This window comes from Agelaius phoeniceus, chromosome 2 (genome assembly GCF_051311805.1).
Source record: "Agelaius phoeniceus isolate bAgePho1 chromosome 2, bAgePho1.hap1, whole genome shotgun sequence".
NCBI lineage: Eukaryota > Metazoa > Chordata > Aves > Passeriformes > Icteridae > Agelaius > Agelaius phoeniceus.
The window spans coordinates 63074552-63084855 of record NC_135266.1 but is presented as its reverse complement, the minus strand read 5'-3'; the positions used below and the strand labels follow the sequence as shown (position 1 = coordinate 63084855).

The window sequence follows — 10304 nt, the reverse complement described above, 5'->3', positions numbered from 1 at the left end:
GTTTACGACTTTCTTTTGCATAAAACATACCTATTAACTACTTGAAGATAAGAGCCAAACTTCATTTACAATCACAGCATCTGATACTGGTAACTGTAATTTATCTGTATTTTGTTTACATTTTATATTTACTACTGAAGCTGTTTTAGTATTTATTATTTTATGTTTGAAAGATTTCTTTAAGACCCAAGAAACAACTTCAAACAGATAATTTTCAGGGAGCTTGGCTGAGTAGGTCTGCAGGAGATGGACAACATACATTTCCCCACATGGAAGAGAGTATATATAGTAATATTCTTGCTAACACTGAGTTACTACTTCCACTGAGTTTGTGGATTCTGAGTCACATTAACCAAACTATTGTGGCAACAGCCTCCTGCTCCTGTTAGCCACCCTGCCCCTCCCTACTGCAACTATTTGTCCAGTCAGGCCAAGGAACTACCCCCATCTCGCAGCCTGGTCATCAGCCACATTTCCATTCCAAACCTACCTACCATAAACTGATCCTTTAAGTAAAGACAGTGAGTCAGCAGTTCATTCTTGTTTGTTCTTCTGTTTGAAATATTGACCTGCAAGCTTTCAGAGATGCTTCCCCCCAACTTTTATTCCTCAAAAAAAGTGTCTTTTCCAGAAAATCATATAGTTTAGGATGCAAACTCCTAAACTGATATTGATTAGCTCTAGAGTAGCTACATAACAAGGTACATACAGTGGTATCAAATAAAAGGGTGAAAAAAACCACCCAATATTCTTCTACTTCAAAGGTGTGATTTCTACTAGACATTTTGCCAATCTACTGTCCTGGGAGCTAGTTCATCTAAAAATCCACAATGCTCTGATTTCGTTTTTTTTTTTTAAAGGAACCATATTAATCTTATTTGAGAATACAAATCAGACACCTGAAGTGAAATGTTATTCTTTCCACACTCTTCTACTTCTTTCCAGTGTCCTTGCACAGTAGGCTCTTGTTTCACAGATTTGGTGGCCCTTAGCATGCCAATATTTCATTATTCTTCCATGCTAGACAAAAGGCATTTAATAAGAAGCCCTACTGAATCCAGTATCTGAAAACTAAGGGACTGGCATTACAAGGCTGAAGGGTATGGGCTGAACCCAAAAACCCAACGCTAAGGAAACCTACCTTGCTAGGTATTTATGTTTGAAAATATTCTGCATTTTGTTATTGAAGTCAGATTTGCTTAAACCACCAGAGTTAAAGAATGTTTGCTTAGAAAAATTTAAATTCCAAACCCACCGTTTTTGCAGCACCTTGTAGCACTCACTGAGCTGTTCTGTCATGCATTCTGTTCTGTCATCCTAGCAAAAATCTTGCTAGGATTTTTGCAGTTGCTTGTAAGCACATTTGCACTTAAAGCATAAGGGAATGCATGCCCCATTTCCTATAAAAAACCCATCCAATATGGGTTTTTTCTGTTTTTAAAGGCAAGCATTATCTAATTATTTTAAAGACAGCAGAGTAATTTAGTTTGTAAAGCAACCTCTCTCTACCTGCTGAATTTACAAGATGCATACTCCAATCAGGACAGCTGTTCTAGGAGGTCTGTAAAAAAATTAGGACCATACAACTGTGTTGTAGGAGTGAAAAGCTTCCCACCACGTAAATTTTTTACGTACCATTCTATGCCAGTGGTCAAAACATATATACTTGACAGCCTTCTCTTATGAAGCATGCTTGGCTCATATTTTATAATTCTGCAGCTAAACACATGGCTGCAATGAACTTTCCAAACTTGACAATGAGACCAATGCCATCTCCTAAAAATGACAAGCTTCTCTTAATGTGTCACAAATCAGTTCTGATACGTAAGCCCTAAACACTATTTTAAAAGCTTTGTAAATGGCTTTCATCAACTCTGTCTCCCACACTTTTCAAAACAGAGGTTTTTGAGTCACATTTTTACTTCTCAGACTAAGAAAAAGCAAATCCTGCCAAGGATGGAATCCAAAGCACAAACAACAGCTTTCCATAGCAGCAGTACCATTCCAGGTGTCTCTGTAGTTAAGTTCAGCTGCTGTCCCTGCTTCCCATGCTCTGCCTCATTCCCTCACCAGATAGAACTGCTCTCTGGAAACCACCAACAGCAAAGCTGTGAAGCTGCAAGCCATGGAGACTTCAAAGCTTTCCTGAAATCCTAGCATTTTGAAGCAAATGCCTGGCCAAGCAAGAGGAGAACGTTCCCCTGACTCTGAGGAGACTCAAATTCACCAACTTCTCCCCATATTACATAAAATTTCTGTCCCGATTACAACAGATGCAAACACATAGCATTTCTGTACAGAAGTGTGAATTCTCTCTCTAAAAACACCCCTGTTGAAACCATCACTGAACAAACACCAAAAGAACAGATGGAAGAAATGGATACCAATTCTACAGACAGCCTAAAACAATTGTGGTGGGAAGGGGTGCCACTCCTCATAGCAGCACCAATCCCTCTATTCTCTATCCACTACACAAATGAAAATCTATTACATTTTTACTGCCTTTTTTCTCTCTAAGAACACAAAGGAACTTAAATTACTTGTTGCAAGCAAACCACCTTCTTCAGACACACATTTTGAATGGATAAAGATGTCTTCAAACTCATAATGAAGCAAAAGAACAAAGTCCTCCTGAAGGAAAAAATGTTAAGTGCACAAAAAGGAGGCAGCAGCAGGAGGCTGATTCACAAAGCAGCACAAAGAGACAGTACCACAGATGTACACGCAAACGTGCACGTGTGCATGTGCTTGCCACAGCAAGTTTCTAATCCTGGAACAAATATCTGATTTAGGATAGAAGTCAGGACTACACAAAGACACTAATCCCTCAAAAACATGTGACACACTTCACAGACATATCTATTTTTATTCGACAGTAGATGACTTCAAAGTCAAGACAACTGTTTGAATTAGTTTATTGGTAATCAACTAATTACCAACTAATTGGTAATTAGTTTATTACCAATCTGTTTGAATTGCCAGATTGGTAAGGGGTAAAATGACCACATCATGGTAAGAGCAAGGCCCAACTGTCTGTATTTGTTAGTAAAAATACAGAGGAAAGGAATCCCACAATTCAGCAAGAGCCTTTCTCTTTCCTCCTTGTATTTGTAGAATGTGAGATTTCAGATCTACAGGGGAAAAATATTAATTAAACAATGAATATTGGAATGTGCAATTTCTCAAGGCACAAATTAGAAAACCTAAGTCCATGTAATGCTGATCATTTCATGTTTGAAGCCAACTATTTTGAAGTGGGAAGTCAATAAAAGAAACTTCAGGGCATTATGATTAAGCAAACTTATGTCCAATATACTCAACCTTTGCATTTTTTGTAGGACAAAACTAATTTTCTTTCTAAAGGTCAGAAAAGAAAGCTATAGCAAATATTTACTTTTTCATATATCTAAGGCAATTTAAAATTATGTCCTTTTAAATATTTTTTCCTTTTCCACTGTTACTGTTGATGTTTGTATATGCCCAGATGCCCTGAACTACCATTTCAAGTACAAATGAACAGAGATATAAAAAAGCACAGTAATTTAGGCCACACTGCAGCTGCAAAATCATGTATTTGGAGTCATAAGCAGCTAGACATCTATATATATGCATCTTCTGCACATCCAATAAATTGGAAATATTTGCAAAACTGTAATTGCTGATGATGGGCTATGGATTCTTCAGTAAATTATGACATTGAGCCATAAAGTTTAAAAGTAAAATCCCTCACAGTTTTATTCTAATAAGCTTAGAAAACAATGAGCTGAAACTTCAAGGAACAAAAATCTTAATAAAGACAAGACACACATGAAACAGTAAGAGGAAACACAGTCTTAAAAGGGAAATACCAATTATACCATAAAGTTACATATAAAATTCTGAGAAAGTGACGAGTGCTTTGTATCATCAAAGCAGAATACATCATTACCTTACAGTATTTTTCTACTGCTCTTTCTGCATAATACAGCTTGTGTTATAGAAATGAAGGAAATGGCAAAGGTTCACAAAACCAGCTGTACCATCTTTTTCTCAACTTACATGTATGACTGGGATTTTTGGGGTTTTTTTGTAACAGGAGAAAAATTTTTGTGAAAAACAATGACATGGCAATTCTTTAGTAACTTATTAATGTATTACGAGTAGAAACTCTATTGACTATTTGCTCACATCTAATTCAGTCCCCATTCACATAAAGTTCAACTTTCAGAACACTTGTTCTGAAACATTTGTTCAGAACACAATGGGATCTATATACAGCTTTCAGCTATAAAAATTTGTTAATTTACAAAAGGCGTTTAAAGGACTACTACACTGCATTACACTGCACTTGAAAATATTTCTTTTTTCTGTATGAAGGAAAAAGCCAAATTCTCACATCAAAATGCCATTTGTGATCCAGTGCAAACAAATTTTGCCTGCAAGAATATCCACAACAAGCTGTATTCATTATTTTATTGCAGTATGGATGAGATGACCTCCACAGGACATGAGAGTATGATGGGCACAGTACAGACTGCAAACCCATTTATTAGGATGTCATGGTTTGAAAATCTCTGACGATCACCACAATGCAAAAAAATGAATGGGGAAAGAAAGAGAGGAGCAAATATAATTAATGTTATTAATGAATATAAGGGTGAACTACAGTGCACTTTTTTTTTAAACTCGCGGCGATCAATCTTATGTAACTAGCTATGAGCAGTAAGTACCAATTATATCTAACTGGGTATCTCAATACTGACATCTCCTCTAAGGTGAGGAACCATCAAAGAGTTGAACGGTTCAGTTCCCAAGTACTAAAGCCACAGAACAGCAGCACAGAAGCGGGACTCTGAATTTAGCAAAAAACCTATTAGAGTAGATTAAAGATGTTTTAGTTTCCAGTTCCCCATTTAGTGTAAGAATTATTGACTTCAGAGATGGAAAGACATTTTTCATATTTGCATTACATTTGAAATATATTTTGAGAAACTTTATTATATTCAGACTCAGAAAATGTAAGGGTAATTTCACTACTTCTTTCCCTGTAAGATTTATAGATATTTGGAAGTGTAATCAATAACAACACCCAAAAATACCAAACTGGATAAGTTTCACGTATGTTAGCACACCTGTGCTTGTCATGAACCAAGTATGTTTGGTGTTTTTCACCATCTGTTTCAAGACGGCTTCACCATCTCCAACTGCACCAGAAACTGCACATAATGCTACACTTCAAATACCAGATATTGTCATAGCTGAGAACACACAGAAAATGGTCCCTAAGTGATGACTCTGTTTGCATGGTAAGCATATACAAAGTTAGGACTTCAGACAAGTTTGAGAGTTAAGTGTCACTGGGGGACATTCACTTGGTCAACACTGGCACAACAGTAGTTCAGTTTCCAGCCCAGTGTCTACTCTGATAAAGCATTCAAAACCACTGAAGACATGAACTTCCATTTCAGCACACTGAAAATGCAAAACACACTGATTACTCCTCTTACTGCCCTCCAAACTATTGGATACAGTGGATAATCAGATGTGTTATTAGACAGAGACAGATGTGTAGATGGCAGCAAAACCTTTCTCCACATGATTTTCTCATTTGAAAGATGTACTCATACATGCAGCTCAGCACTACATAAGGAGGGCACAACACAAACCATCGACAGGAGACCTGTTTACCACTTATAGGAGCAATAGCAAAACCCCAACCCTATAGAAGACATCACTTCTGTCTCAAATGCCAACACTGGACTATAAACAAACATATTAGTAGATTCTGAACTGATTCAAGCCATATGTCACTCAGTTTCATCAGAAAAGCAAAATAATTAGATCAAGACAACAAAAAAATCAAAACAAAGATCTGCTCAAAGTGAAAGCTTAAATGTCAAGCTGTGATTGAATAAACAAGTGTCTGGTGCTGGAATTGCTGAAATTAGGCTCACAGTTAGAAGACAGGCCTGTGCAGGACGAGGGCACAAGTCTACAGCTACATACCAAATAAAGAGCTTAGATGCAATCACTGAACTCCCGCTTCGTCACAGATGACACTCTTTACAATAAAGTTGTTATATGTATGCACTGGAAGCTGTCAGACACCAATCCCTTTAAAAATTTTGATTTATCCATCATCAGAAACTAATTTTTCCATTGTAAAATATATATCTAATACACTTGTTACTTTTTATGTATATCTGTCTATATCTATCTATCTATCTATATATTTAAGCCACAGAAAGCAGGAATAGAACTGCACTTAAAAGTTTTTTAATAAAATTTTACAAGTATCTGTGGAGTGGGAATATTTGGAGAGCAGCATTAAATAATAACTGTATGGCCAGAATAATCAGTAACACACAAGTTCTTATCCTAGTTATACTCTGAAAGTCTATAACTTATTTTATTATATACTAGATGGGGGGAAATGAATGAATGTATTTCCAAGACACAAAACTGAGGTCCTTTGGTTAGCTAGCCTGAATTGAAAATTTAGGCAACAGCATCTAGGCCAATATTGCAATGCCAATATAAGTTTATAATCGAGGGTTTGCATTTTTCAATAAATTTTAATTTTTCAAATTAAAATAAATAATTAATATTATTAATTATAAAAATAAATAATACAGTTAAATTTCAATCAAATTAATGTTTCATGTCAATAAGGAGAAAACCCCAAAATTGTCTTATTTTAAGTTTAGAGTAGATGAACAGAACCCAGAACTGGAAGGGAAATAGAAGTCATCAGTCCAGCAGTCTAACCATAGGCAGAGTTCAAACATACCAAAATAGTTCGTGCCTAGTGTATGTCTAAACTGCTCTTTAAAACTTTGTAGGATGGAAAAGCTAGAGTCTTCCCAGAGGATCCATTTTCCTACCTATATTGTCTTTGCTCCATTGGTTAGACAAACAAACAGACAAACAAACAGTATCTGCATGTTCACAGGGGATGAAACAGAGAAGAAAATGATGGGACTTGCTTGATGCCAAAGAATGGCAGGTAAAGGAATCTAATAGCTTATTCCCAAACTGTGTCACTGTACTGCATGACCTTCATCATCATGAAATATTCTAAAGTCTTGCTCATATCCACTGCTAATTTACAGTCACCTTTGGGGACTAATGTAGCAAGTGTTTAAAAGGACTCCAATGCCGTTTTGTGTGACAGAAGAAAAATATTATTCTACCACAGGAAAAACATAACTACTCCAGTATGGAATTTAATCAGAACAGTAGAGATGAACGATAATCTTTAAAGTTACAGTACTCTTGTTAATATATAAGACTTTTAAAAAAATCACAGTAATTTGAAAGATAGCTCTCTAAGTGCTCTTAACACAGTATGTGCAGAGATAATTGGTACCCACTTGGAAAATACTATCACCTGCTGAAGTGCCACCTGAAACTGCTTCAGTATCTGCAGCATTCTTGGATTTTCACAAAAAGTAAGAGGCTCAGCTCTATTTAGCTTGTGATACACATCTAGCCTACACCCAAATATGGAATAAGAGGAGCTTCACTGCTTCAACACATTTAGTGAGTAGTCTAGGCAACATGAAAGAAAAGCTATAAATAAGGAGATACATAAGTTCTTAAACTACAGCTGGAGGGGATAGAAGACATGGGACTTGCCTTCAGGATGCTACTCCTCTCCTCTATTTCAAGAGATTAATAAAGATATTACAAGAAAGCAAGGGAAAGGGAGAAGTTTGAAAGGCAAAGGAAGGAAATTAAGTACCTGTAATTTTTCAGAGACAAAGCAGAAAGTTTGTGCGCACATGCGAACAGGTTATGCTGTTAGCAAATTCCAGTGATAAGTTATATACATCAAGATTATAAAAAGTATATGGAAAAGACAAAAGCCTAATAGATCCCAGGAGCGAAAAGTAGAAGTTGATTGTGGGGGTTTCTCCCCGAGGGCGAGCAGAGTGTCAACAGTCTTTCGAATGTGACGAATATCCGACTGCAGGATGTCATACGGAGAGCAGAGGTCAGCCTATCCCGAAGGGCAGCCATTAGAACAGAAAAAGAGTGCAAAAAATTAAAAATACAAAAATAGAAAGATATTGATAAATAAATTATCACAATATTCTAGCATAAACATGTAGGAATAGTTTCTTCCTAGTGTTGCCTTAGTCACTAGACATCCCAGCTTCCTTTTATTTCCTCTAAATACTGAATCTATCATATAACATCAGAATGTTAAGATAGAAGAGCTCAAGCCTTCTAATCCTTCCAAAATTGTGCCTAAGTTCACAAGGGTTAGGAAGTGCATGTGATCCTCTCATTCCAATAAGGTCTGCACACCTTTGTCCATCTGGACCTTATTCAAATGCTTAAATGGAACCAACTGGAAAAACTAACTTAAAAATAGCAAAGAGTGGGTTAGAAAGCTGTTAAAAGCACAAGCAGCAGCAATATGAAGTCTAAAGAAAAAGTACTTACAGAAATCATTAGAAGTATGCAAAATTCTCTAATATAGTAATCTAAAACGTGGTATTCAAATATCACCTCAAATGATACCCAGGGATAGGAACTCAAAAAAGCATTGTAGCACTAACTATACTTAATTTTAATAAAGTTTCTAAACTGAAGCATTGGACACTAAATTTCTTACATAGCATTTTTTAAATTATTAGCAGGTTAGATTCCCATACGTTTTTGGAAAGTATCAATGATTTCATGTGGCAACTTACTCTGGACTAGCTATACAGTATGAAGTGAAATACGTAATAGTACCAATATATTCACACAATATTTAACATTTAAATCAAACCAAGCAACACTAGTACTTTGAAAATGCAATCTAAGATACCATTTTACATTGTAAATAAGGCCTTACTGAGATAATGAATACTTACTGAACAAAATTACATGCAGTAAGAATTTGAAAGAACACTGCTCCTGTGGAAGCTTTTCAGTCCCACTTCCTTAATGAACTGACAGTACACCAAATAAACCAAGACATGGAAGTTCAATGTCTGTTTTCTGTTAGTGCAAAGTTTCAAGCTCTAGTTTGAAATAAATTAAACTTTAAAATATTTTAAATGCCTTTCTATCCTGAAAAGTGACTAGTGAAACTGGAAGTCAAAACTGTCATTTATACACAAATTAAATAGTGACACTTTTTTTCTGTTTTATTTTTGCTTACCATGAATGGTTCTAGCTTTACCAGGAGTCAAAAGCTGCAGAATTTTGTTACTTAGGCCAGCAGATACAGAGCAGAGAACCCACCTGCCTAGCAACAGCACTTTTTTTGCAGTCCTTTTTCAGAATTTTAACTCAAAACTCTAATGTGATAATAAACTTCAGTGCAATTCTGTTATTTTTTAGAGTATGAAAACTCACAGACAGCACAAAACATGCTGATCTTGTTTAAAAACGGGATAGATTTAGTACTGTATTTGAGAACACCTACATCCACAAGCTGCTTACCACAGAAACAAGTTTTAGTGCAAACTATTCGTGACTACCAACTACATAATATATTGCATTTATACCAAGGACACCAATAAACCCAGTAAATGCTGGATTAATTTTGCAACAACATCCAAGACTCAATTCCTACTTACTGCAAATACATATCAAAAGTAAGCATCTAAGATACGTCCAACTTATATTTTAAAAATAAAATGCCAGACCTTTATAACAAGGACCTTTTAAAATTTTTGTCCAAAAAAACCCCAAAACAATGCCAATAGTCCCTACTGCAGTCAAATGGAAAAGGGAGTAATTTCAGACTTTAGAGATTGAGAGATGGTAATAGGCTGACTGTTTACAGATACCGATGAAGTTGCTAACCCAAGATTAACATCCTAAGCAGCATAAGGAGAAGCCAAAGCGTACAAAAACAGCCAACACACGTAGAAGAAACTTTCTACAGAAACTGCCATGATGTGTTTTAGTTAAATTCAGTGAAAGTTGAGGAAGTCTTAGGAATATCTATTTTTGTGTGTTCTGTGATGATGGATAACCTGGTGTTATATTCACACCTTATAATGTAAAATATTTCTATTTTATGTATTTTAGATTTGTAGATGAAAAATATATAGCTTTTCTAAAACGGTAGACGTATTTCCACTTATTGCACTGATCTTGTGCAATAAAAATACAAAACTAAAACATGACATCATGAAATAGTGTAAAAGCACATGACCTCCATACAAAGTCTCAAAGATAATCACTCATCCACCCATCTATGACAAATACTGCCCCTCTCATTTAGGGGATTGAAATTATTGCTAGTAAGAATGAAAAAGATACATCTATTTAATAATTACATTTATGGACTGACATGTTAGGTCTATGAAGCTGTATGA

At 35.7% G+C, this 10304-nt stretch overlaps 1 protein-coding gene across 6 annotated transcripts in view; it reads right to left on the bottom strand.

Moving 5' to 3' along the window:
* LRCH1 (leucine rich repeats and calponin homology domain containing 1) overlaps positions 1-10304 on the bottom strand; it is a 116393-nt gene that overhangs the window by 4245 nt on the left and 101844 nt on the right. For 4 of the 6 annotated variants that reach the window (XR_013180913.1, XR_013180911.1, XR_013180912.1 and 1 more), the window contains one exon: positions 7724-7981. The exons of the other annotated variants lie outside the window; for them this stretch is intronic. The gene's annotated coding sequence lies outside the window, so the exon portion shown is untranslated. The remainder of the gene's footprint in view (positions 1-7723; positions 7982-10304) is intronic. 6 annotated transcript variants of the gene reach the window in all.